The sequence below is a fragment of the Balearica regulorum genome, chromosome 5 (assembly GCF_011004875.1).
Source record: "Balearica regulorum gibbericeps isolate bBalReg1 chromosome 5, bBalReg1.pri, whole genome shotgun sequence".
Classification (NCBI taxonomy): domain Eukaryota; kingdom Metazoa; phylum Chordata; class Aves; order Gruiformes; family Gruidae; genus Balearica; species Balearica regulorum.
The window spans coordinates 39337756-39361415 of NC_046188.1; the positions used below are offsets into that span (position 1 = coordinate 39337756).

Genomic DNA, 23660 nt, shown 5'->3' on the forward strand with positions numbered 1-23660 from the left:
AATTGAAGACTTAGGGTACTGTTGAAGTGCCGCTGCTGTTCAGTTTATAACCATACTAATTAGTGCTGAATGTAATTAAGATGAACATATGCAATATTAATAATGACAACAGCTCAATTTCACAAGTAGTTTTATCTCATTGAATAGTTGTACTGAGAAGTTGCTTGACTCTTCCCCTGAGGAAAGATAATTGAGAAGGGCTTACAGTGTGCCCCTTGAGCTGTACCGGTCCCTTGGGAACAGATCCTCTGGTTTCTGACACATTTTCTCTGAGACACTAGGTGGTCAGAGACCTGGCTATAGGAGGAGGGTCTGTTTGAATAGCAGGATACAGCTTTGAGAGTACTCTCTTGGAGCCTTGTCTTGTCTTGTGAACAAATCCAGTTATCCCAATCTCATGATTACATGTGAAGAGCAGGCTGTTGCTTCTGGTAAAGTTAATGTGATCTTATCTGCTCCTCTTATGCATCTGAAAGGCTGCTGGGGAAAATAGGGGTGTGTGGGGGGAAGGTTCTGTAAATTGTTTCTACTGGTGGTAGAAACAATTACTTTTGGGATGGAGTTTGATTTCATTACACCCCCCCAGCTTAGTTTTAGACAATGCTACCTGACGTGATTTAAAAAAAAGACGGACGTGAATCGAGCAGAATAATTATAACGTTGACAATACTTAAGTGTGTTATACTTGCGTCTGTACTTTCATGGACTGGAAAGGGCCAGAACCCTAATCCGACATCTTAGGCAAAATACAGAATCATCTTTATAGCTAATGTGATGCAGCATAGTTGCATGATAATTGTGCTTCTCTGCATTGAGTGCACTCGACTTCACTCATTTATGGATACTAATGAGATTGTATTTTGATGTGACATTACTATAATATCAGTGCCTTGCACTCATTCATTAGTTTACCTCATTGACTTTGTGAAATAAGGAAATGTAGATGCCCTTGAGCAAGTCATTTTAACGTGCACAAGAGAAATCTGTAATAGTGTTCAGAGCAGAAGCTGCCTTGGGCTTTAGATTTCATCTTACTATGGACAAATTTATTCATAACTAGCTGTAAAGCTGTGCTGGAGACTCTTGAGCCAACTGAGAAATCTAGTGGCTATGTCCGCACTTGTCTGCAGCTTGTTTTCCGCTCCGGAGAGCAGCTCTGCACAGCTCATACTCCTACTGTTTGCTGGGAACAGTCCCAAGCCTCAGGGGATCTCCTGTACATCAATATCTGTTAGTAAACTTGAACAAAACCATGCTGGAGAATGTGATAACAGTTTACTGGCATGGACAGTTATGGATTAGTGGTCAAACCTGTGCCCTGGCCTTATTTGTTACAGCTTTAGCTTACAGTGCATACATGGCACAATGCAACACTGTGCCGAGTTTGTAGCTTGGATCCGGATAGCATTTAATAGCATAGCACTGCATATGAGCTAACTAGCCGCCCTCTTCAGTGGGACTTGCCAAGCTCAGGGACAGCATTGTGCTAATGTGGCTGTCACGTTTCTGGTTCTGGTGTTAGTCCAATGGTTTTAGCTCAAAGGTCAGAAGATCAATAGTGCCAGCGTAATAGCTGGCGTGCTACAAGTTGAAGTAATACTAGAACAGATTGCTTTGGATTTTAATTGCCTGCTAGACAGCCCTATCTTGGGGCATCTTGACCTGTAGCAACAGAGAATGACATGGTCTATAAAATTGCAAAAAGAATAAAACAGGCTGTACACAAAATGAGTAAATGAAATGTGTAGAAGTTGTCAGATCTAAGGCTATTAAAATATATTTTAAAGTGTTCCTTTAAATCTGGATTAGTACCTGATGTGGGCTCTCAAGTTGTGTTCAGGAACAATTGTGTTCAAAGGCTCTATGTGAAGTACTGCCTGACTGTACTTGCCACGTGAGAGTTGGCCAATGTGCCTCATGTCATCACTCTTGCAGTTTTTCCATTTTCTTTTTTGTCTAGTCCTAGCAAATGCATGGATAGTGTTCTTTAGCTCAGAGCTAGCTTGAGTATCTGTGCCGCGTGGCAGTCACTGCTGAGATCGCACAGTCACTGTATCCGAGATTTCTGATAGCGGGTTTGAGGCAAGGTTGCCCTCAAAGTTTTTGGTTTCCTATGGAAACCGACTTGTATGGTTATGCTCTGTGTGTGCCTGCCTGTTTGCTTTTCTTCTCTCTAACACTTCTTCCTTCTCCCCAGTCTCCTAAATATTTTGAATTCAGTGGCTGTTGTTCTAGCCCCTTATGCACATCTAGAATCCAACAGGCTTTGTATAAAAAAGAGATTGAATCCTAGTGGTGGCAAGAGCTACAACATGCACAAAGATGTTGTTGGTCGCCAGAGAAGCTGTGTGATAAACACCATTGCATGGCAGAACTGGAGCTATCAAATCTGGTCAAGTACGAGAGAGATATTTGAAAATACTAGGCTTTGTTAGTTCATGTAACTGCTTATTCTGTATAGATTTCTGTCATCTTCCTTCCAAAAAATAAAGTGCAGAAGACAAAATGTTAGGGGAGCCTGTAGTGATATCTGTATTTAGACTGCGTAATAGTTTGCGCTGTTAAGTGTCTGATGAGGTTTTTTCTTTTTTTTTCTTCCTTCCCCTTCTCTCCAGAATTATTCACGCTACTATTGTGTGAGCAGCTTTGGTGTTGTTTTGTTTGGTTTTTGTGGAGGAAATCACTTTCCTCCGAGAATCTGACATTATTGATGAAAAATGGAACATTGGTTACCAGTAGCTTTCTGATACCAGCTTTTCTCAAGAAGAATCTTGTCCAAGTGCTACAGAGACGTGTGAATATTTTAAGGCCAGGCTTATCATGAAAACTTCTGCAAACACCTGGGATCTATCAGAGGAGCACAAACAAGAATGGGATCCTGCCCTCTCCCAGTCCTACCCACTGTCACCAGATGCTCCTGGCTTCCTCTCGGCTGCCTCGTGCTTACTGGGAAGTGTGTTGTAAGGGTTTGTTGAAAGGAGGTGATGTGATGAGTGTGAAAGATTGTTTTGTTGTTGCTTTGGCTTGTCTGATCAGTTAAAACTGGAGCGTTTGTCTTGTCCAAATTCTTCCTCTTCGGTTTGAGAAGCCAAGCAAGTTCATTTGGTACCTAGTCAAGGGATGCAGAAGCCGGTTGTTCTCGCTGGACAGGTGGTAGGGGAGACCATCCAAAGAAAACATCCTGACTTTGAGAAAAGATTGTATCTTCTACACTTGTAATGCTTTTGAATTTTGGAGAATAAGGCTGCAGGTACGGCAGGATTTGTAATGATTTGTTTTTAAACTTGGGATTGATTACAAGGTAGGCTTGCAAGTGAGATCTGTCCTTTTTCAGAGAGGCAAACCAAAGTGTTTATATACATCTGAGAGGGGAAGCTCTTTGAATAAGCTGTATATTGACCTCAGTTGTCTGTGACAGTGGTGCCATGCAAAACAGTAACTGGGCCAGCCTCCTCTTCCTGCCTCTCAACCCTCCATTTCATCCTCTCCATCTCAGCAACTGCTGTATGATGTGCAGTCTGGGCTCAGTAAGCTGTCATCACCTGTCCCATCGCTCCTGAGAGTAGAGATCTTTGATCCCTCTTCCCCTCAAGAGTTGAGGAGAATACTGGTCTGTGCACTTGTACTGACTATTTGTAAGGCCTAATACTAGACCATAATGATTCATGAATTGTCTAGGATAATTTTTCATTTTTTGGCTGCCATGATAATACAGTTTTGCAGTTTAGGTGACAGTAGTCTGTCAAAAAGGCTGAACCTTTTTCAGCTGTTCAGCATCAGTCAGCACTGGAGTGTTGGGATATAGAGCTGCTGCAACACATAATGCTTTTAACTTTCCTCTTGGTAAAAAGAGGAGAGAAAAATAGCACAGAAAGCTCTGTTAGTTGGTGGGAAGAGTATGTAATAACATATCCAAACTTATCTTAAGGTTACAAAGGTAGAACACTGGTTCAACAATGCTACAAGCAGGGCTTTAGGACTCCCAGTACTGGGTAAAAAAGTATAGTAGTCATATGTAAAGTATCAATCTTGTAAATGATTCTGTTTGCTTTAATTAAAGCAAAAATAAAATACATACCAGGTAACAGCTTGATTTATTTGCATTAAGCATTATTTATTTAGACTGCTATGATTTTCATACTGAGTTAGATATTATGCACTTTCCTGCCACTGATACCAATTTGGTATCCTGTTCTGGCACATTTGATCAAATTTGATCATGTGGCTAAGTCTTCTTTGGATCAAACTTATCATGGTTGGTGATGTGGTAGCGCAGAGATTTGCTGTTAATGGTTGTGAAGCCAGCATTTCATCTTCTGTAACTTCCTGACAACTTTATCTTCTCTACTGTTTGAGAAATTTACTAGTTAGAAATAAAATTGAAAAGTAAGCTAATGTAAAATACTCTTTTATAATAATAAAAACATTCAGTGTTTGATTAAAGAAGTGATGCTCTTTGCATGCATTGTACAACCACTATTGTCTAAGTTACAGAAGGGTGCTTTTGGATGTGGTAAACACAGCTTTCATTACGTTTATCTTCATTTTGTTCCTCATCCATTCTTAATGTTATGCCAAAACCAAAGCCTATTTCTAATTTCATAAAAGGAAAAAAAAAAGTTCAGTCCTAATGAAGCAGATTCTTTAAGTGTTTTGATAGATATAAAACCACAAATCTTTTTATCTGGAAAATGTTTAAAGAAAAAAAAGGGCCATTACAGGAGAAGATTATAAGGCGATCATAAATGGATCTGTCTTATCAGACATGGCTTGGAAATTGAATCTCCTTCCGAAGGCATTTACATATTCAAAGTTCTCAGTAATTGACCTGATTATACTATGAGCTGCTATTTATGTTTCAAGACATGAATTGGTCTTTTCTTTTAAAGTCTTTTGGCATTTCTTTGAAAGAGGGGGAAACATACTCTTCTAGGGTTATGACTAAGTGTATTATTTTTTTATATTCAAAAAATTCACATAGGACAGTTTCCAACAGAACAGGAGATGTTGAGGTTCATAAGTAGTGTCATGGGTGCTACAGAATGTTTCTGAATCTACAGCATCGGAAAGTGCAGGGTGGGGAGATTCAACTGTTGTAATGGTGGGAAACTTTTGACAAAATGTTTAAGGACATGGCTTCAGATTATTTTTTTAATGTATTTTGATCTAAGGCAGGCTTAAAAAAATTCCAGTTACTTTCATAGGTATTCCATTTAAATTTTCTTTTTTTTTTTTTTCCCAATAGTAACATTTATTAGCAATTTTTAGAAAGAGGGAGAGATACTTTTTTCTTTTTTTTAGTGTGCAATGAAACAGGAGTGTCGTCTTTTACATCTTCTACAGGCTGAGGAGTCTTTCCTTGGCTTGGTTATTGGATTTCAGTAATTTAAATTTATGGTATGATCATGTCTAGAGGCATCAAAATAAATACACAAAATACTGTGCCAGTATAGCTCAGATTCTGCAGATGGATGTGAATATACAGACTCATATTTTTATGGAGACTAACCTTCACTGGCTCTGCAGGTTCAGTTACCTCAACAATTCTGTGTTCTTCGTTGGGATCTCTGGAGATCCTCTAATCTAATCCTGCTGCTCAAAGCAGGGTCAGCTAGAGCAGGTTCCTTGGGTCATTGTCTAGTCGACCTTTGAACATCTCCGAGGATGGAAACTCCATAGTTTGTGTGACCTGTTTCAGTGTTCAGTCACCTTTGAAAGTAATTTTTTTTTGATGTCTGCAGGATATTTCTTGATGTTCAACATGTTGCAGCAGTAAGTATTTCTGAACACTGCTTCAACACTGTGCCTGTCAGGAGTCAAGGGAAAAGATTCTGCAGGATACTATCCAAAAATTGTTTCATTGCTTGATTTCTATTCTCTTTCTGTTTGTAGCAACTGCAAGCTAGAGCTACTCATTGGATCTCTCCATTAGATAAGGAACAGAATGACAAATTTACTTTTTCATCTGCTAGTCCAATGCAGCTCTTATCTAATGTGTTACGCTTTCTAAAAGCTTTTCAAGGAACATCATCTGTACCATTGGTGTTTTGCTGGTCTGTAGAAGAAGGTGATGTAGTTCTTCTGCAGGTACACACAGAAATGTCCAGTCTTTCTGGGAGAGGTTGACACACATTTAAAGAGTTAGTTTTGATGCATACATGTGAGTCAGTCTGCTAGAGGTCTGTTTTTTCTCTTTTTCTGGAAATGCAGAGGGGTGGTTTTTGTGTGAAAATAGTGGAAAAATGCATAGAAGACAGATTACTGCTTCATCTCTGTACCTCCAAAAAAGCTCAGTACTGTAGTCTGAACTGTACATCTTCAGGGAAACCCGATATTTTCTGTGCCTTGCTGTTTATTCTTCTATTTGCCCCACGTCTAATGGTAGCTAAAGCATAACTCAGATTTACAGCAAAATTTACTGCTTAGTTGTGTGATGGTTGTTCTGTATCAAATATTATGTTGCACAGGTGGTTTTGGAAGCCTTACTCTTTCTGTACAGTCAGTATTTTGTAGGTATCTCTCTTTGCACTGTGGTAATTGAATAATTTAAGTAATCAGAAAACAGCATAAAAAATTGGGATGAAAATTTTGATGAGTATTCTCAGAGTTGTAGACTGATTTAGGCTGAAAGGGACCTCTGGATGTCGTCTGGTCCAATCCCCCACACTGAAAGCCTGACTGCCATAATTCAGAGGTGTACAATGATAGTGAGTTTAGCTTAGTCTTTGCTATAGTCTTCCTTTAGGTAGATGCAGAAAGCAAGATGATCCCCCAAATATTCTCCGGAGTAACAAACCCAAGTGTCTCGGCCTGTCCTTGTTCCTCATGTACTTCAGCCCCCTAAGTGCTTGGTGGTCCCTTTACTGAACTTGCTTCAGTCCATCTTTCTTCTGCTGGGCAGTGTGAAGCTGGACACGCTCATTCAGCTGATGTCTCGCTGGTGCTGAGTAAAAGTGAATGTCGCTTGCTGGGTTTAGGCAAGCTGACAAGCACTACAAGGCAAATACTGTAACTTAATCTTCCCTACAGCTTGAGACAATGTATTTTCAGAAATGTCTATTTTTATTCTTAGATGCATGAGCATCTAAGCATTTGATTGAATCATTTTTTTACCATATCTCTGTTTCCAGAAAGGATTATTTACATTGTCTGGCTTGAAGGAGACTTTCTAATTTGTAGCCAAGCTTGTTTCATGCAGCTGCAAATTTAATCAATACATTTCTTGGCTCTTTGAACGTGTTTTTTTTTTTTTTCCCTAAATTGAACTGGGTAGTCGCACATCATTTTTGTTATCATACTGATGTATTTTGCCTTGTGTGGCATGTTATACTGGTTTATAGTACACTTGTTCAAGCCAGCCATTGAACAAACTGTTGTGGTTGTCTGAGTGGAAAAAGTAGTTTCTGCCTGCTTCATTCTTTGTGTCAGCTTTCAGTTTGTCAATTGCTGTTTGTTTGATCTGCATGCAGATATGCACCATATTTTAATTTGGTGGTGTTAAAATCAATAAAAATCATGCCAGAATAAATGCTTATGAAAGAAATGTGAAAGCAGGCATTCTCAGAAACAGTGAGTAGGGGAACAAGGTGGTGGTGTGGAACAGAGAAGAACAGTGAGTATATCCTTGCCCAGGGTGGGTCGATCACCAACCAGTGAGAAAAGACACTTTGTCCTTGCTACTCCTATCTCTTACCATAGTGCTTGTGACACCTAGCAGGCAGCATGGTGTTGCCAGAGCAGGAGTTAGTTGTGGCACAAGCTGCCCTGGTGTGGAGTCCAGGTCATCCAGAATTCAGACCCTTGGCTTAGGTCCAGATCTCTCCTGTGGTAATGTTCTCAGTTGTGTGACTTTGCTTTTGGCCAAAGACTAACTTTAGCTAGAACTTGCTAACAACCTGCACAACATTATATTTTGGCAACTGCAGCACTTGTGCCATGGGCTGTCACAGGTTGGATCACTAGCTTTGTTTTTAAGACACCATGTAGTGTTTCAGGATGCAAGGACAAATCAGCTTGTGGCCTGTGCTTGTCGCAGCTGTCTTGCCTTTCACCTTATAGTAAAAGATTTATCAGGTGTAATTATGTCTAATTGAGCCACTCTTGCTATCTTGCCAATGTTACTTTTTTCTGTTAATTTGATCAGTGAATGCAGATGAGATAAAAATGTAAACAGTGCCTATTTGAATGGCTTCATGCTTCTTGGATTATTTAAATGTTTCTTTTAATCTGCCATGAAATTATGTGGGCTGTCACATGGAGTTCCATCTAACTGCAGTTTCTACCTCTTAGAGTTTATTTTTTTCCCATGAGGAAGGCTTTTTTTTTTTTTTTAATCACCTGTACAGGACAAACCTTTTTTTCTAATGCACTTGCAACTTGCTTTCTGAAGTGGCGTGGGCTTTCTAAACTATAATTTGTTCTTTTAAAACAATTTGTAAAAGTGGGCACTGTTCATGACAGACTGGTCTGTGTTAAAACTGCAGTCAAAGCCTTGACTAGGCCATTTTTTTAAACTGTCAGAGTAGTGCATGTCTATTTTTTTTTCTTAGTTTGCTTTCATGTCAGCTTCAGGTGAACATTGACTTCCCCCCCGCCCTTTGTTCTTTTCATGTCACCTGAAGAAAAAAGAACATCCACAGTGTTTTGGTTACAAACTTTAAAGTTTGAAACTATTAAATGCATTTCTTGGTGGGGAGTCTCTGCCCTAATTTATGTGAAATAGGGGTGGCTTTGCTATGGGAGGCTGTAGAGACATTGCCTTTTCTGGGTGAAGGGGTCTGGTGTCCTGGATATCTTGTAATACAAATGGTATTTGTATTTTGAGGACTGAGGGATTGGGAGATGAAAATAAGAGGAAGGGAAATAAGCATTGTTGCTTCAGACTTGAGATTCCTTTGTGTGAACTGTTCTGTAGGACAGACAAGCTGAAGAAAATTGCAGTATGGTAAATTTGAATTAGTTTTTCTTTCTTTGTCACTAAGTGCATTATTAAACTTCATTGTTGTGGTTAAAACTGGATATTCTCAGTGGCAAAATATTAGAAGGGCTAGACATATTTTTGACTTGTAGCCTGAGCCAGTCTGTAGTTGGAGAGGGAGGTTCGCATATGTGTGGCAATTATTGTAAAACTGCTTTCTGTTACCATTTTCTTCTAGGACGGTGGTCTACACCAGATAAATATTTAGTATGTCTTGATCGGAATATGTGAATTATGAAGTTGGCTTGCTTTTGCTAACAAGGTTGAATCTGAAGATCTCACTGGCTGTGCTTGCATTTCAGTATACACCAAATGCAGGTTTAATTATGGAAACTGAAACTGCTTTAAAGCAACCGCAGCCAAGGTGAATGCAGGTTTCTCTTTAGTCCCTAGCTTCCCAACTGCAAATTCAAATAAATAATCTAGCAAATGTGAAATTTTTTTAGTTTTTGATTTCCACACCCTCAAAAAAAAAAAAAAAAAAAGCCTCTAAAAACGTGAAACACCACCTACCTCCCAAAAAGCTGCCAGGAAAAATGAGAAATTCCTGGTAAAATGCCTTATCTACCTGGCAGTCATACAGCGTGATAGTGCTGCTCTTCACTTGCCAGTGTGCTTGTAGAAGGTTCAGTGTGTCTCACTCTGACAGCACGTGCAATGCTCTTACAGGGAGTGCTTGGAGAACAGAGGCTTCCATGGTCTGTACGCCTTTCACAAAAAGCAGCGTTAGCCTTTGCTGTACGTGACATGCGAAGGGATGCCTGTTTTTAAATTTTCTTATGCTTGGATCATGAATTAGTATTCTTAGTTACTTGTTATCATCAGATTGATCTAAAATTGCTTGAGCAAATAGGAGAATTAGTTTAGTGCTGAGGAGTGGAAGGCACTACTGGGGCACTAGTTTGTTTTTTTTTTTTTTTTTTTCCTCCCCAAAGGCAACATAAAGTTCTGTGGACAGATAGTCAGCATTGCTGATGCATTTTTTTATTTTTGTGGCATTTTTTTGGCTGATGCTTTTGAAAAATTGTGCAAGAATTGATTCAATTAATGAATTTCATCCTTTTTTGACAATTCTTTCAATTTTAGCTGGTTGGAGAACACATAATACAGACTACTAGCCTGATCAATCTTGGTTTTCTTGTGTGTTAGTAGATAAAACAGAGACTATTCTTAAAAGCTGAATTCTACTTTGCATAAGTGCACCCACACTAAGCCAGAAGATCAAACAGTAATTAACTGAACCATTGGCTAATGACCACTGAAGATGAGAAGGAGGAGGGATGTGCTGCTGTTGAACTCTAGACCTGTACCAGGTTGTCTTTTGGTTGAGAGTCTTTACTAAGAAAAAATGCTACTGATTTGGCATACTGCTTTATAGCGTGACTGTACTGATCGCTGCATCTCCTGAAAGATAAACCTTAACTCCAGCCTGCAAAAAGGAGAAGTAAAAACTGATATTAGAACACGTTTTTAAATTGAGGCTAATAACAAACATTATTAATGCTTGTTACTTTTGTACTTTATTGTGATAATGACTTTCCGTTAAGTTGTATGTAAGAAGCTTGTTGGCTGTATACATTTGCTGTATACATTTCATTTTTAGAATTTACTGATTTGCAGTTCTGGTCACATGCAAAGTAAGAGGGAAATCAAGTTATAAAACTTGAAGCAGCTCTCCACATCTCAGGCTATTGCTGTACCACTGCTGAGAGGCTTTGGTAAAGGTCACCTTAAGTATCAGAGATATGTTAATTAGGAAAAACCCCAAACACCAAGCAAAAAACTTATTTCTGCTAATAAACACATGGAGCTGGCAAGTTCTCATGCTGTCTTAAGGTATCTTACTTTAGCAGGACCAAGCAGTTCAGAACTGTTACTCCTGTGCTTGTTTAAGTTACTGTTACTACTGTGGGATGCGAAGGGGTGATGTTTTCAGCAGGCAAGTGTTCAAACTGATGGTTCAGCAAAAGGATGATCTTGCCAAAAGGCCTTTTTGCGTGTTGAACAAATTGCACAAATTGATTCCTTTTGTATACCTAAAGGAATATTGAAGCATATGGTGCATCCATAATTGAACTTGCCATGTAGTCTTACTCAGTTTATCAGTTCACTCTGAATTGCTCATATGGTTACAACTGTGACTAAAACTTTTCTTTATAAGGTTTTTAGAAAAGAAGAGAACAAGTTTAGAATACTTTGGAGAAAAGGGATTTCCATTTTTTGTTTTTAGTTTGTTTTTTTTTTTTTTGGGGGGTGTGTGTATGCCATAAAATCAAATCTCCAACTTTTGATATATTTTAGGTGAGAACCATTCTTTGGACTTGACCAGATACTAACTCTGACAGGAATGAAAATCTGAAGATTTTTGTGAACCTACAGCTATCTAAAGGAATTGATGAGCAGGGTAAGAACTTGCTTATCTTGCATGAACCTACTTTTGTGGATGTTTGGCTACTGTAATGCAGAATGTGCCACTTCCTGCTATGTAAGCGGAAAGAACAAAGGAAATCATGAAGGTTAAAGACAGCAGTTGAATTCAGTCTTTCTCTGTTCCAGCATAAGGTGAAATGTTGTTCTGAATACTTAAACCTGGAAAATGGTAGTGGCAGACATGAAGTGCTTTCCACAGTAAGATGGCAGAACATTACATTTGTTGAGGAAAAGGAGGTGAATTTTTTTGGCATCTCTTTATTTTGAAATCTATGAATAATGTGAAGTGCCATGTTGGCTCTAAGCAGAGCATTTTTTTTAAGCCGGTTTTAGTATATGGAGGTTATAACTATTACTGAGGAATATTTTCAGGGAGTTGCTTTGGGTTTGAAATATGCTAAAATAAATTTCATTTGAATTTGAAAAGCTTTTTTTTTCCTTGTCAGATACTAAAATTTTACCCGATAATTTTTTTGGCATGCAGTAAAAATCTCACATTGGGATGAAGCTTGAAGAGAAGTGAGCTGAGAACGAAACCTCCCGTTTCTTTTGAAAACCTATTTCACGGTGTATAGTTAAACCGTATCTGTGTTTTTGTGTTGCTTCTCATGACTTCTTTAGCTTCATAGCTGTAGGCAATTCATTGTAACAGTTTCTGACCTTTTGTTCTTAGGTACTCTATGTTGTTAATGGACTCAAAAACAGAATGACTTTGTTGAAAATGCATTGTAGGAATTTAAAAGGATGCACAGGAAGTCTCATCTTATGGCAAAATTGACTTAGTACAGTGACTTTACACTTTAAAGGTCTTCAGTTTCTACCAAAGAAAATGTTAATAATGCAATGGTAACAGAGATTTGGCTTACTCTTCATGTTTAAAATGAAAAATTTTGTGCTGGACATGATGGAGCAGGGGAAAGTAATTTGACTGTGTGCAGGTGGCTTTTTTTTTTCATGGTCCTAAACTGAGGATGGCTGAGGGTAAAGACAGTTATAACATACGCTGTGGTGTTTAGGTTCTCTTTGCTCCTTGCAGGTTAGAAAACTATTGAAAATGTTAATAACTTCTTAGTGCCTTCTATTGATGAGTACTTAGGCTCTTCAGTGTAATGAGTTCAGTTATTCTTCCCTAAAATGGTTTATGCTTTGTCTTTAATTGCAGTTTGGGCTCTTTTTGATAGGAGGGTACTTTGTGAATTTTCAGAACTTCCTAGGTAATTGCTACCTAATCTAAACTATACAGAAATATCCCTCATTAATCTCTTGCATGCCTCTTCTGAATGATAGTGAGCAAATCTTATGTGCCAAAAGGAGCAATGCGTGGTTAAGACAGTGGGGTTTTTCAGTGGTGGGGTTTTTCTGTGTGTGTGTGTGTTAGGTGCTTATATGAGCTTAGAGCTTTCTAGGACTGAAATGTGCTTAAGTGCAGGTTTTTGAGGTTTTCACTCACTCTCCTTTGCAGTTTTGATTTTGATGTGTCTCCCAAATCTGTTTGTTTGTTTGACAGCCTAGCAAAGGGACACACAACGTAATATACTTTGATAGACTGGGGTGCTTTATGTGTCAGATCTGCACCTGAAACTGCATTAGGACTGGCCTATTTTACTGATGGTGACAGCTTATGGAGCCCTAGCTTTCTGCTCTCTGCTAGATTTTGCTTCTGGGCCTCCCTCCCAGATACGTCACTGCTGCACAAGTCATTGAGTCATTTTGCTGTCTCTCTACCCTCCTCCACCTCATACGTGCTTGCACAATTGAGAAGACAGTAGAGGGGCAAGAAGCTGCACCAAAAGATTTGCTCATCAAACCACATCCTAAAAATAGTGTGGTAACTTTAGGTATTTCTGAGTCTTTATATGTTGCCTTCTTTCAAAGACCAGCAAAGCTAGTAATTATATTTTTAAAGAGCAGCTAATCAAACTGGAAAGTGAAATAGTTTACCTGAAAATGTCAAAGTTGGTATAACTTTTATTTGTAAAACAACAACAAAAAAAATAGGTTGTAACAAATGAAACTTTGTGAATGTAGTGCAGCTGCTGTCTCACTTTGAGAGAATTTGCAGCCACAATGCTTCTATAATAGTTCTTTTGGGTTTATATCCTTCTGCAATGAGGCTATTAACTGAGGCTGCTGTGGGTCATTTTTGGACACTAGAAATGGGGATGAGACAAAACCTCTTTCTTAACACAGTGTGCAGCTGGTGGATGAGAATAATCTTATGTTTTAGGCTGTATTTGAAATCTATAGGTGACAGATTCATTGGTTCCTTTTATTTTTTTCTCCTGTTGGGGGTGCATCACTTTTAATTTCTGAGTGCAGTTTTTTGGGGGGGGACGGACCCCACCTAAAAGTTATCAGTGGTCTGAGGTATTTCTGAATTTTCTGTGCGTCCCTGTAATGAAAGTTGTTATTCTGCCTTTTTTTTCCTCTTCTCTTTCAAATCTGTATTACAACAGGATAGGTTTCAGTGCCAGGTCTGTGTGCATGGCAGATTGCTTCTGTGAATGTATGCCAACAGGTGTGTTGTTTTTGTTTTCCTGGCATTTATTTTGCAATTTGGTATGAACGTAATACTTTACATCTGTATTTCAGTCTAGTTTGAACAAGTTTAACTCAAGTAGTGGTTGAGTTGTGGTTTTGATGGAATGATTGTTTGGCAAGCTTCGTCTGTAAACACTTTGGCACTTTCAGCCCATAATATTTTGGGGCAGCCATAGTGCAATTGCATAATCTTAAATTATGTGCTTTACAAATAAGAGATGTTTATAGGGATTGAGCGCAAGCCGTGAGCAGTTGAAAATTTGGTGCATGAAAAAGGATTTAACTTCTTGTCAGTATCCCAGGCTTTATTTTAAAAATGACTTTTTTTCATTACATGCATAGTTCAACCTAATACAAAACTACAGATGATACAAGAATGTGTGGGATTTGTTTCGGGTTTTGTAGGGCTCCTTGATGAAGTGTGTTCTTCAGCTTTGGTTGCTAGCCTGTAGTTTGAGGTGACTCATCTGTGACCCTTGTGACATTGCACAGTCCTCCTCTGCCCCAAATGGTGGCTGGAAAACTTCTGACTTAATAAGAGAAAGTACTGCTAGCATTCAGGAAATGTTGCATCGCATATGTATTGAAAAATAGGAGTGCAACGCTTTTGATAATTTGAGTGACTTAGATGCTTGTTAATCAAAACTATTTTACATGTATCAGTTTTGGAGACTGTTAACAGTATTTAAGGCTTAGATTTAAAACTACCTAACAGCTTGCTCCCTTGCCCTGCTTTTTTTTTTTTTTTTTTTTTTTTTTTGACATGAGAGAAATGTAAGAAACCGTATATTACAAGCAGCTATTTTTTACAGTGTTCTATTAACTTCAGGACTACCAGTACTGGACATGACACATTTGGGGTGTTATATTAAAAAGTGCCTGATCTTCAGTGGATCAAACTATAATTCTCACCTTGATGTCCTATGGTCACAATCATGTATTGTGAAGAAGAAAATTGCTCTTCTAAAATGCTCTTAAATTTCTTGTTAAACTCTGGTTATCTTACTAAGATTTCACCAATCCTTGTGTTCATGATTTTAGCTGTGTCTTTTTTTTTAATCCCTCCAAGGCCATAATTGTCCAAAATTTTTGTCTGGAAGCTGTGCTGTATCCTGCTTGTCACTTTTTCCTCTCGTCCCTCTATTATCTTTTTGAACAATGTCAGTGACAAACAGTAGTCAAGAACAACTGTGGTAATTGTATGCAGTGATGATTTCTGTTTTGTTTTCACTTCTAAAATATCCCAATTCTTTTTCACTTGCCTTTTGATGGTCTAAAGCTGATATTTTCGCTGAAGTATCCAAAGTGATTTCAAGTCTTTCTGAAGGGTTAACAACAAATGTGAAGCCTGTTAATATGTAGATTCACTTGAGGTTATTTTCCCCCTTCCTATTGCATTTATTGGCAATGGATTTCATCTAACACTTTATTTCACAATCAGCCCGTCACTGTGCATACCTTCTGTAGCTATCCACAGTGACTTTCAGACAAAATTGTTATGACTCATTCTGAATCTTAAACTCGAGCTTTGCAAAATTTACAAATTTCATTATCTGTCAGTTTACTCCATGTTTGTGAGCATAGGTCCAAGTGTAGATCCTTCAGAAAAGTTATCAGTGCATCATCCTCTTCCCTTCTTTTTCTTCCTTGGTCACCATTTAAAAAAGGTTATTGCTTCTGCTTATCTCCCACTTCCTATTTGTAGATCGGTTATAATTTCCAGGTAACCAGTTGCGCTTTGATCCTATGAGAATTTGGTTTCTTTAAGCCCCTTCAATCTTGCCATTCTCCTAAACTTCCATGTATATTCTGGAACTTTTTGGATCTATTACATTGAATAATTTTTGTATGCTTATTATCTCCTTTAGCACTTTATAAATATTTGGGCTTTTCTTTATGGAAATCGGAGTGCTTTACTATATACCTTATTGTAAAGAAATGATGTGTTCCTTTGAATAGGCAAGTGAAGGTAGATGAATAATAAAGAGTATCTCTAGCAGAGCCAAAAGGCACACCTTGTAGTTGTGGCAATAGCGTGAGATAGCTCTGAATGCGTTTTAACCTGTTGCATTGTGCTGCCTTAAACCCAAGCTGCTGCACAGTAGAACTGGAAATATTTGAAAGACGCACATTCCCTGCCAACTGCGAGGCAACCACACCCCGACTTGTTTGCTACGCTTACGAAGGTGCATTTTTAATAGATTGTAAACAGTTCCTCATGGTTGCTGTGCAAGAAGAAGCTGATTTAAGGAAGGTTATGAAAGGAACAAGTACTGTAAATCTCAGCTTTACTTGACAGGTTCTTTCGTTTGAACACTTTAAACTGTTGAATAAAAATATGCGACTGCAATTAAGTTTAACAGTGTGTGTAGTGTTGCGATAGAGCCGAGGCAGCTCTTTGTGCCTGTTCCCTGTGCTCAGGTAGTGGGGAGGTCTCCTGGGGTGCCACTGTCCCTGAACCTTCCTCCTCACCCCCTGCTGGCTGGATAAATCAATATACTGCAAATACACAGCTGTATTTTAGACCTGTCAGTATCCCAGTAGCTGGCTGACAGTCAGAGCTGTCCTATGTAGAGAGGTGGTTAATATGCATGTTTTGAGAGCCAGTACGGTTATGTGAAATACTCATTTGCACTAGATTTTGAGGCTGAGAGGCTTCATGTTACATTTCAGATAGCAAGGAGAAGATACTCAGAATAATTCTAGTCCATTTGCCTTTAGAAGTGTTTCTCTGAGACTTCTAGATAACAAATAAAAAAGGCAATCTCTGTTGGCTGGGCTGTGGGGTTGTAAAATGCCAAATATAATACTTGTGAAGCAGTACATGAATGAAGTTGTTTCTGGTAGTGTCTCAAGTGATACGTGTTAATTCTAGAATGATGTTCTGAAAAATCACATAATAATCCTAATGTAATTAGTGTTTCATGGATGATAATATTCTGTGTAAGTTCATTTTGCTTTTGAAAATTAATTGCAAGTGCAGCATGATGCTCTGTGATACTTACTTTTGAGACGTCTGTTCTTTTATATTGCAGAAAAAAACCCAGATGTGCTTCCAAACATAATTATCGCTCAGTAGTAGAAAAAGGAGATCTTTGTAATATAATAATGCTTCTTCTGTTGTTCTGTAGGTTCCCGTGGTATTTCTTTTATCAGTCCTGTTACACTGAAATGAATTCTTATATCCCAAATCTTTGAGCAGATAGTCAGCAAGCATACATTTTTATTTTTTAAGTTCTTTGCTGCTTTAAATGGTTGGTCAAACTTTTTTTTTTATGGCAGCTCAAGTGCTAGAACACAAACCGGCAATTGCCATAAAAATGTGCCAGCTTGTAGAACTGCTGTGAAATGACCAAATGTAATTCCTTCTGAACTCTGAAGAAGATATGAGACTAACTGGACATAGCGTTCTTCTGTGCACTTGAATGCCCTCAGTTTGCACGCTTCATGTTTTGATTACTGCTTGTCCTGTACTACTCCTGATATTCCATACCCAGGTAGGTCCTGGGACTCTGCTGTAGTTCAACAGATGGTAGTTTAGAAGAGTTAGTGGTTTGGTTTCAGCATCTAAGAATCTGTCACAGCTTTCATAGATGAGGTGCTCTGCAGGTAAATGATAAATCTACTGACAATACTTGAATATTTTAGTATTATGAAAGGGGGGGGAGGAGACGGGAAACACCTTACACCCCCCCACCCCCCAAAAAAAAAAATTTACAGGTAAACTTCCATAATGAAATACTAGCTCTTCTGTATCTAGCTTTTATTTTGAAATTGATGCTTATAAGGTTCTTACATCTATTGCTAGTGACTTGCTCTGCTGATGCTAATTGTTAGTCAGACAACTTGTGAATAAACTGCAAGCTGACTGTAAGGAACTGAAAATAATCTGTGAATTAACTACTTCACGAGGAAGTTACTGGGAGGCATAATGGTTCCTCCAAATTACCTGGCTGCAATTATCTCTGAAATAGAGCAACTTTGGGTAATCTGGGAGAATATAATATTGAAGAAGTTACATGCTATTTCTGGATTTTGGATAAAGCTCTACTATCATTGAATATTTACTGTATTTTCGTATGCAACACCCACCCCCCCCACCCCCCCCACCCCGCCTTATAAAGAGCAGGACTAGTTTCTTGTTAAACCTTGGAGGAGGAAGTAGAGAGTGTGATATGACTAACCTACATTAAAAATAATTAAAACCAAAGTTTATAGTGGTTCTTCACTGATAAAAGAACAGCTTAAATGTATTTCTCTTTGTTGTAATTAGCTTAATGTAAGTAATTACATTTCCATTATACTTCTACAATAATCTGAGTTTTAAAAACAGAAGCAGTATCATCTTATTGTGCCACGTTACTATGTGTAATGGACTACAATAATAAAAAAAAAGTTCTAATTCTGAAACTATATTCAAGAAGACTTTTCTTAGCATTTGGAGTTTTGTGTGCCAGTAAGGAAATTTTAGCAAGCTTTTTGTAGATGAGGAAGACATTAACTAATGGATTTGGCAATACAAATATTTTGAAGTGAACTCTGGTAATCTGAGGCATACCTGACACATTCTGGAAAATAAATAAATATATTGTGTGTACATTTTAATTGTGTATGAGATCCAGCCTCACTAGGTATGTGATCACGGCAACTGAAACTAATGGAGTTTAGCATTGGAGTTGAATCTCTGTGGGCTGCCTGGTGCAGAACGGTACTTAGTTAATGGGTGGTTCTGTTTCTGAAGTCTCCTTTGCTTTCCTGGCGGTTGGCTAGTGAGGTTGAAAGATTTAGTATAGGGATTTTTATTTTCTAAAACTACATATTAAATTTGAGGGATAGCTTGTAAGATTCTAAAATTGGGAAGTTGATAAAACAGAAAATAATGTTTCTTCCTAAATATTTTTGAACTAGTCCACATACAATTTTTACGTGTTTAATTTTTTCATACAAATTGAAGCCTGCTAAGCATACCTGACTCTTCATCTGCACTGATAATCAGGAACATACAGCTCTTTAATATTTCAAGGTCTCATCTGTATACTGTACTGAGGCCTCCTGACTTCTTAAGAAGCAGCATTGTAGTCCCAGATAACTTGCAGTTTCTGGAAAGGTTTTGTTATAAGATGGATTTAAAAGCAAAACTTTTGTTGCCGTGACCAATTAATGTAGAATGGGCTGTACTGCCAAAGATTATTTTTGTTATACTCTATAACAAATTATGTTCAGATCAGTACTGGTAATAAGAATTCCAATTTTAGACTTGTTTCACTTTTGAGACTTTACATTTCTAGAGTAGGTGAGATTTTTTTTATTTGAAACTCTGAAATGGTTGTAATTAGCAGCCTCTCCAAAAGTTTTTCTTATTTCTGAAAGGGAATTTTTAAACATACCTTTTAATCTTGAGTATGCAAATAGTTGATTGATTTGTTATAGTGATTTTTTTTTTATTTGCAATTGTACATTTGCTCTGATTAATGTCTTAATTTGTATTTGGCAAAACATAGGTTATTTTATTGTTGCCTTGTGTTTAAAAATGGTGTTTCACCACTTTAAAAAAACAAACCCAAACCAATAAGCAGAAAGCTGATCTCACAAAAAAGCGTTACAACCTTTGAAGTCCACCTGTTGCCACAGCATAATTGCATGCAAATATACAGATATTTACACAAGGAAGTTTTGAGTTGATGAGAGTTCTACATGGATAACGAGTAGAAGACTGTTCTAATGTGTCATATCACTGCGGTGACCATAAACGTACGCATTGAGCTTTTATTTATTGCCCATGTTTATAACTGCCTGCCTTTTCTTTGTGGGGAACACAGTCCTCTATTTTGCATGGTAACTTTTTTTTTACTTTGCAGTCTACAGTAGGGATAGGAGATCTTTTGAACCCAAATAGTTTGATCCAGATTCAATTAGCTTTTATAGGTACATAAAAAAACAGTTATGAATTTAAAACAGCAAAGTTCAGTTAACAAAGAGAATGAGTCTTTTGTTTCTATTGGTTTCTAGAAAAATGATAGGAATAAGAAGTAATGCAAAACAACGTGAGAAGTTGGTTCATGTGCTAGACATTATTCCGAGACCAGCTTCTACATTATTATAACCATGTATATTATAAGCATACATAACCATGGTTTTATATGTGAGTATATGCATATTTCAGAGTGCTTGCAGCCTTCATACTTTAGAAAGAGTTGCTGCATGCTGAAACCTATAAAGGTTATTTACTTCGTCTGGTTAATGAGTCTATCTGATCAAACAAGTCCATTAGTTCCTGAAAATAGATTCTGCTCATAGAAGCCTGAGTAGCAAAGTCTGTGTAATAGCTTGAGCTATGAGATAAGCTCACAGCTGTGTGCAAGTACTGGATTTCAGGGAATCAGCTTTTGAGGAATCGGGGAGTAGAAGATGGTGCATCTCTTACTGTGTTTCACTTAATGTTTCTGTACACTACTACTAATGGTCCTGTCAGAAGTATGTTACTCTGCAAAACAGAGCTGAGCTGAAACACTTTTATCAGTTACTATACACTTACAAGGGAAAAAAATTAATGCACAGACTTCTGGTGTTGTTCTTTTCTTCCTTTTTATGAAGCAATCCTTCTGCTCAAGATACAATTCCTCATCTGTTTCCAATGTCAAAGGGATAGACAAAAGAGCATTGAAAGCAATAATTACTTAAAGACATGTGAGAGAAATATCTTGCACTACAATCTTCAGTCAATTTTTGCTCATGCTCTCCATGAGTGATTTTTGTATTTTCCCTATTCTTTAGTGTTGTTTTTTTCCAGTTAAAATCGAAGTGTGGGGCGATACAAACTCTGTAAATTCTTTTGAATTACAAGGCCTTTGAAGACTTTGGTTACTCATCAAGAGAAAAGAATTTTCAGAATATGAATTCTGGTGCTTGCATACATTTTATATACTAGGCTTCACTTTGGGGTAATACTTTACTGGTATCAGTCACCACGTAGCACAGAGCTGCTTTGTAAGGAGCACCGACTTCTTTGTAGGCTGCCAAGAAGTGTATGTGGGTTGGCGGTATGAATACCATCCCTTGGATGAAATTTTTTTGATGCCAGGATTAAGCCACAAAAAGTGGAAGGAAAAAACCCAATACTGAGTCTGTTATTTAAAAAAAAAATAAAATATTTAAATAAGTTAGTCTTTCATTATAGAAATGCTGAAAAATAAAAAACAACAGTTGCTTGATGTTTCTTCATATTTAGATGCTAACCTTTGCCAAAACATTTTGAAATTTGTGGGTGAATTCTTAAAAAAAAAAAAATTTCAGTAGTGTGCTGAGCAAGTAGGAAATTTTGACACTGAATATTATCTAGTTCTATTAAGTCTTTTAGCTACTGTATTTAAGTAGAATTTTAGAGTTATTGGATGCTTTGCAGTTCAGTGTGTGGTTTGCTACCTCAAGAGAGAAAAATACTGAAGTCATTGCCTGCCTTGACCTGAAGTTTTGTGGTAGTTGTATAAGGTAGTTACAGTTTGTGAGCACAAAAGACGGGGTGAAGGGCAAATCATGTAAGTTATTTCATGAGTGCAATGGGATTTGAAATGTCTGAGAGTATAATGTTTTCATTAAATATCCCATTTCCTACTACATAGTTTTGTAATACAGGTTCTGATTTCCCTAGTGGAAGTGCATTGTTCTGAAACCACGAACAAAAAAGTAATTTAGCTAAAATTTGGTGAAGAGTCCTAAAGTTAAGTTCAAAACCTGCATTGAAAATGAGAGTGTGGTAGGTTATAGAACTGACTGCTTCCAGACCTCCTTTAAACGTGCGTCGTGTTCAAAAGGCAACTCCCACAGCACGTGTCGTTGGAGAATGTCCTGCCTAGTTTTGCTTTCAGCCAAAGATAAAACAGCATCCTGTGCATACTGTGAGGTGTCTTGGTGGAGGCAACCTAAATTGCACTGCTGCTAAGTAATTTCATTCTGCTGAAGAATTCTCCTCACATTTCTTACAGTAGTACTAATATATTGGCACATAGACAGTGAATCGGATCAGCTCATGGATCTGCACAGACATTTTTTACTCCGACTTTTATTTTTGCTTTGTAGCCAGAACAGCAAGGTGATCCAACTTGCTGCTTATTCTACCTACTAGTGTGGACACAAGGGAGGATTGAGATTGTGTGGCTGACACACAGCGTCTTCTGCCAACAACTGCAGTGTTGGATGGTCCTAATGCAGTTGTGACATTTCAGTGTTTTACTGTTCATGGTGTCAGAGTTTTGCGTGTGTTAATATAGTAAAATAATCTAGCGATATATAAAAAAATTAGCCCTCGGTAGTTTAACTGTATTCTGAAATCTTTTTAGAAAAGCTTCTAAATTCTCAATAGCTCTTTTCCTTCCTTCCTTTTTCTCCTTTATAAAAACAGTCTGAACTATTTTCTGCAGTTTTGTTGCATCAACTTCCTTTCTGTGTCTGATCATTATTTCCAGAAAGCAGAGAGCTATGACAGGTTAGTGTATATATATGTATTTTTTTTAATTTAAAAAAAATTCATAAGAGAAGAAAGCGCTGTATTGCTGTTAGGGCCTGTGCAATTAAACTTAAAAGTTTGTTTTTCATTTTAAACTAGTAATAAGTACAGTATATCATCACAAAAGAGATCTATTAATTTGTGCTGATGACAGTGTATTTTTGAGGGAATGTATTCAAGTAAAAGAAATGTAAAAGAATTGTATCAAAATTGTAATCACTTTTGAAAGGCACACATAACTTTCTGCATATTTAATTCTTTATTTTCTTCATACTCCTGTTTGGTATTTTGTTTTGCTTGCTATACTTCTGTAAAAGATTACTGTATCATGCCTTCACTAAACTCTAAATGTTGCTTTTTATAAAATGCATTGTGTAACTTGTTTGTTCCTTGGCTTCCTTATGGAAAGGATGTCCTGTATTTGTTTATGTTTGTGGATTGCTGTACTTTCTTGTCAGTTTCGTGAATGCCATTGCATTTAACAACCTCATGCTTTATATGTTAGGATAAAAAGATTTGATGATCATGAGTTACTGGGCTGTTCTTTATTGCAGGTGGTTTGAAATGAGAGTGAGACTAAAGCCAGAAGTAAATGTGAAGTTAGCAAATATTTCTGAAATGAGTAGCGCATGGGGGAGGGTGTTCAGAATGAGCATGCATGGGCTGCGGAAAGAAAGGTGTGAAGCAGACAATAAGTCACAACATGGAAGTATTGTTATGGGAAGGAGACTCTTGTGTAGGGCCCCTGTGTGACCGGGACAGGGAGCTGTAACAGTGTTGTGGTAATACTGGATGTGCATCCTCCTTCTTGCCTGTTTGTATTTAAAAAAAAAAAAAAAGGTAAAGCGATGGAGCTGTTCAGTAGAGCTTCTTTTACGTGTCAAGTATGTTCATTTGGAAAGTAAGAATGGCAGAATGTCTCCAGGTTTGTGTTGGTTTCTCTATCCCTCGCTTCCAAGTGGGTGGTTATTGGGAAATCTTAGTCCTGTGTCTGGTAGAGATAAGATATAGCGTAAGTGCTGAGAAACAGTTTTAAGTCACTTACGTGAAATTTAACTTGAGATTCTGCTTTAGAAAAAATGGCCATATGTTGAAAAATGTCAACACATGTTCATAGAAATGAGTAATTATGAAATGGAACTTGACTTAGTCTCCCTTAATGTTCATATTCACTTAAAAAACATAAAATTACTTTTTCTAAAGTAAATA

General features: G+C 37.6%; 1 protein-coding gene across 17 annotated transcripts in view; it reads left to right on the top strand.

Annotated features, from left to right (window-relative positions):
• SIPA1L1 (signal induced proliferation associated 1 like 1) overlaps nt 1–23660 on the top strand; it is a 220056-nt gene that overhangs the window by 10802 nt on the left and 185594 nt on the right. For 14 of the 17 annotated variants that reach the window (XM_075754278.1, XM_075754274.1, XM_075754292.1 and 11 more), the window contains exon 3: nt 11279–11381. The exons of the other annotated variants lie outside the window; for them this stretch is intronic. The gene's annotated coding sequence lies outside the window, so the exon portion shown is untranslated. The remainder of the gene's footprint in view (nt 1–11278; nt 11382–23660) is intronic. 17 annotated transcript variants of the gene reach the window in all.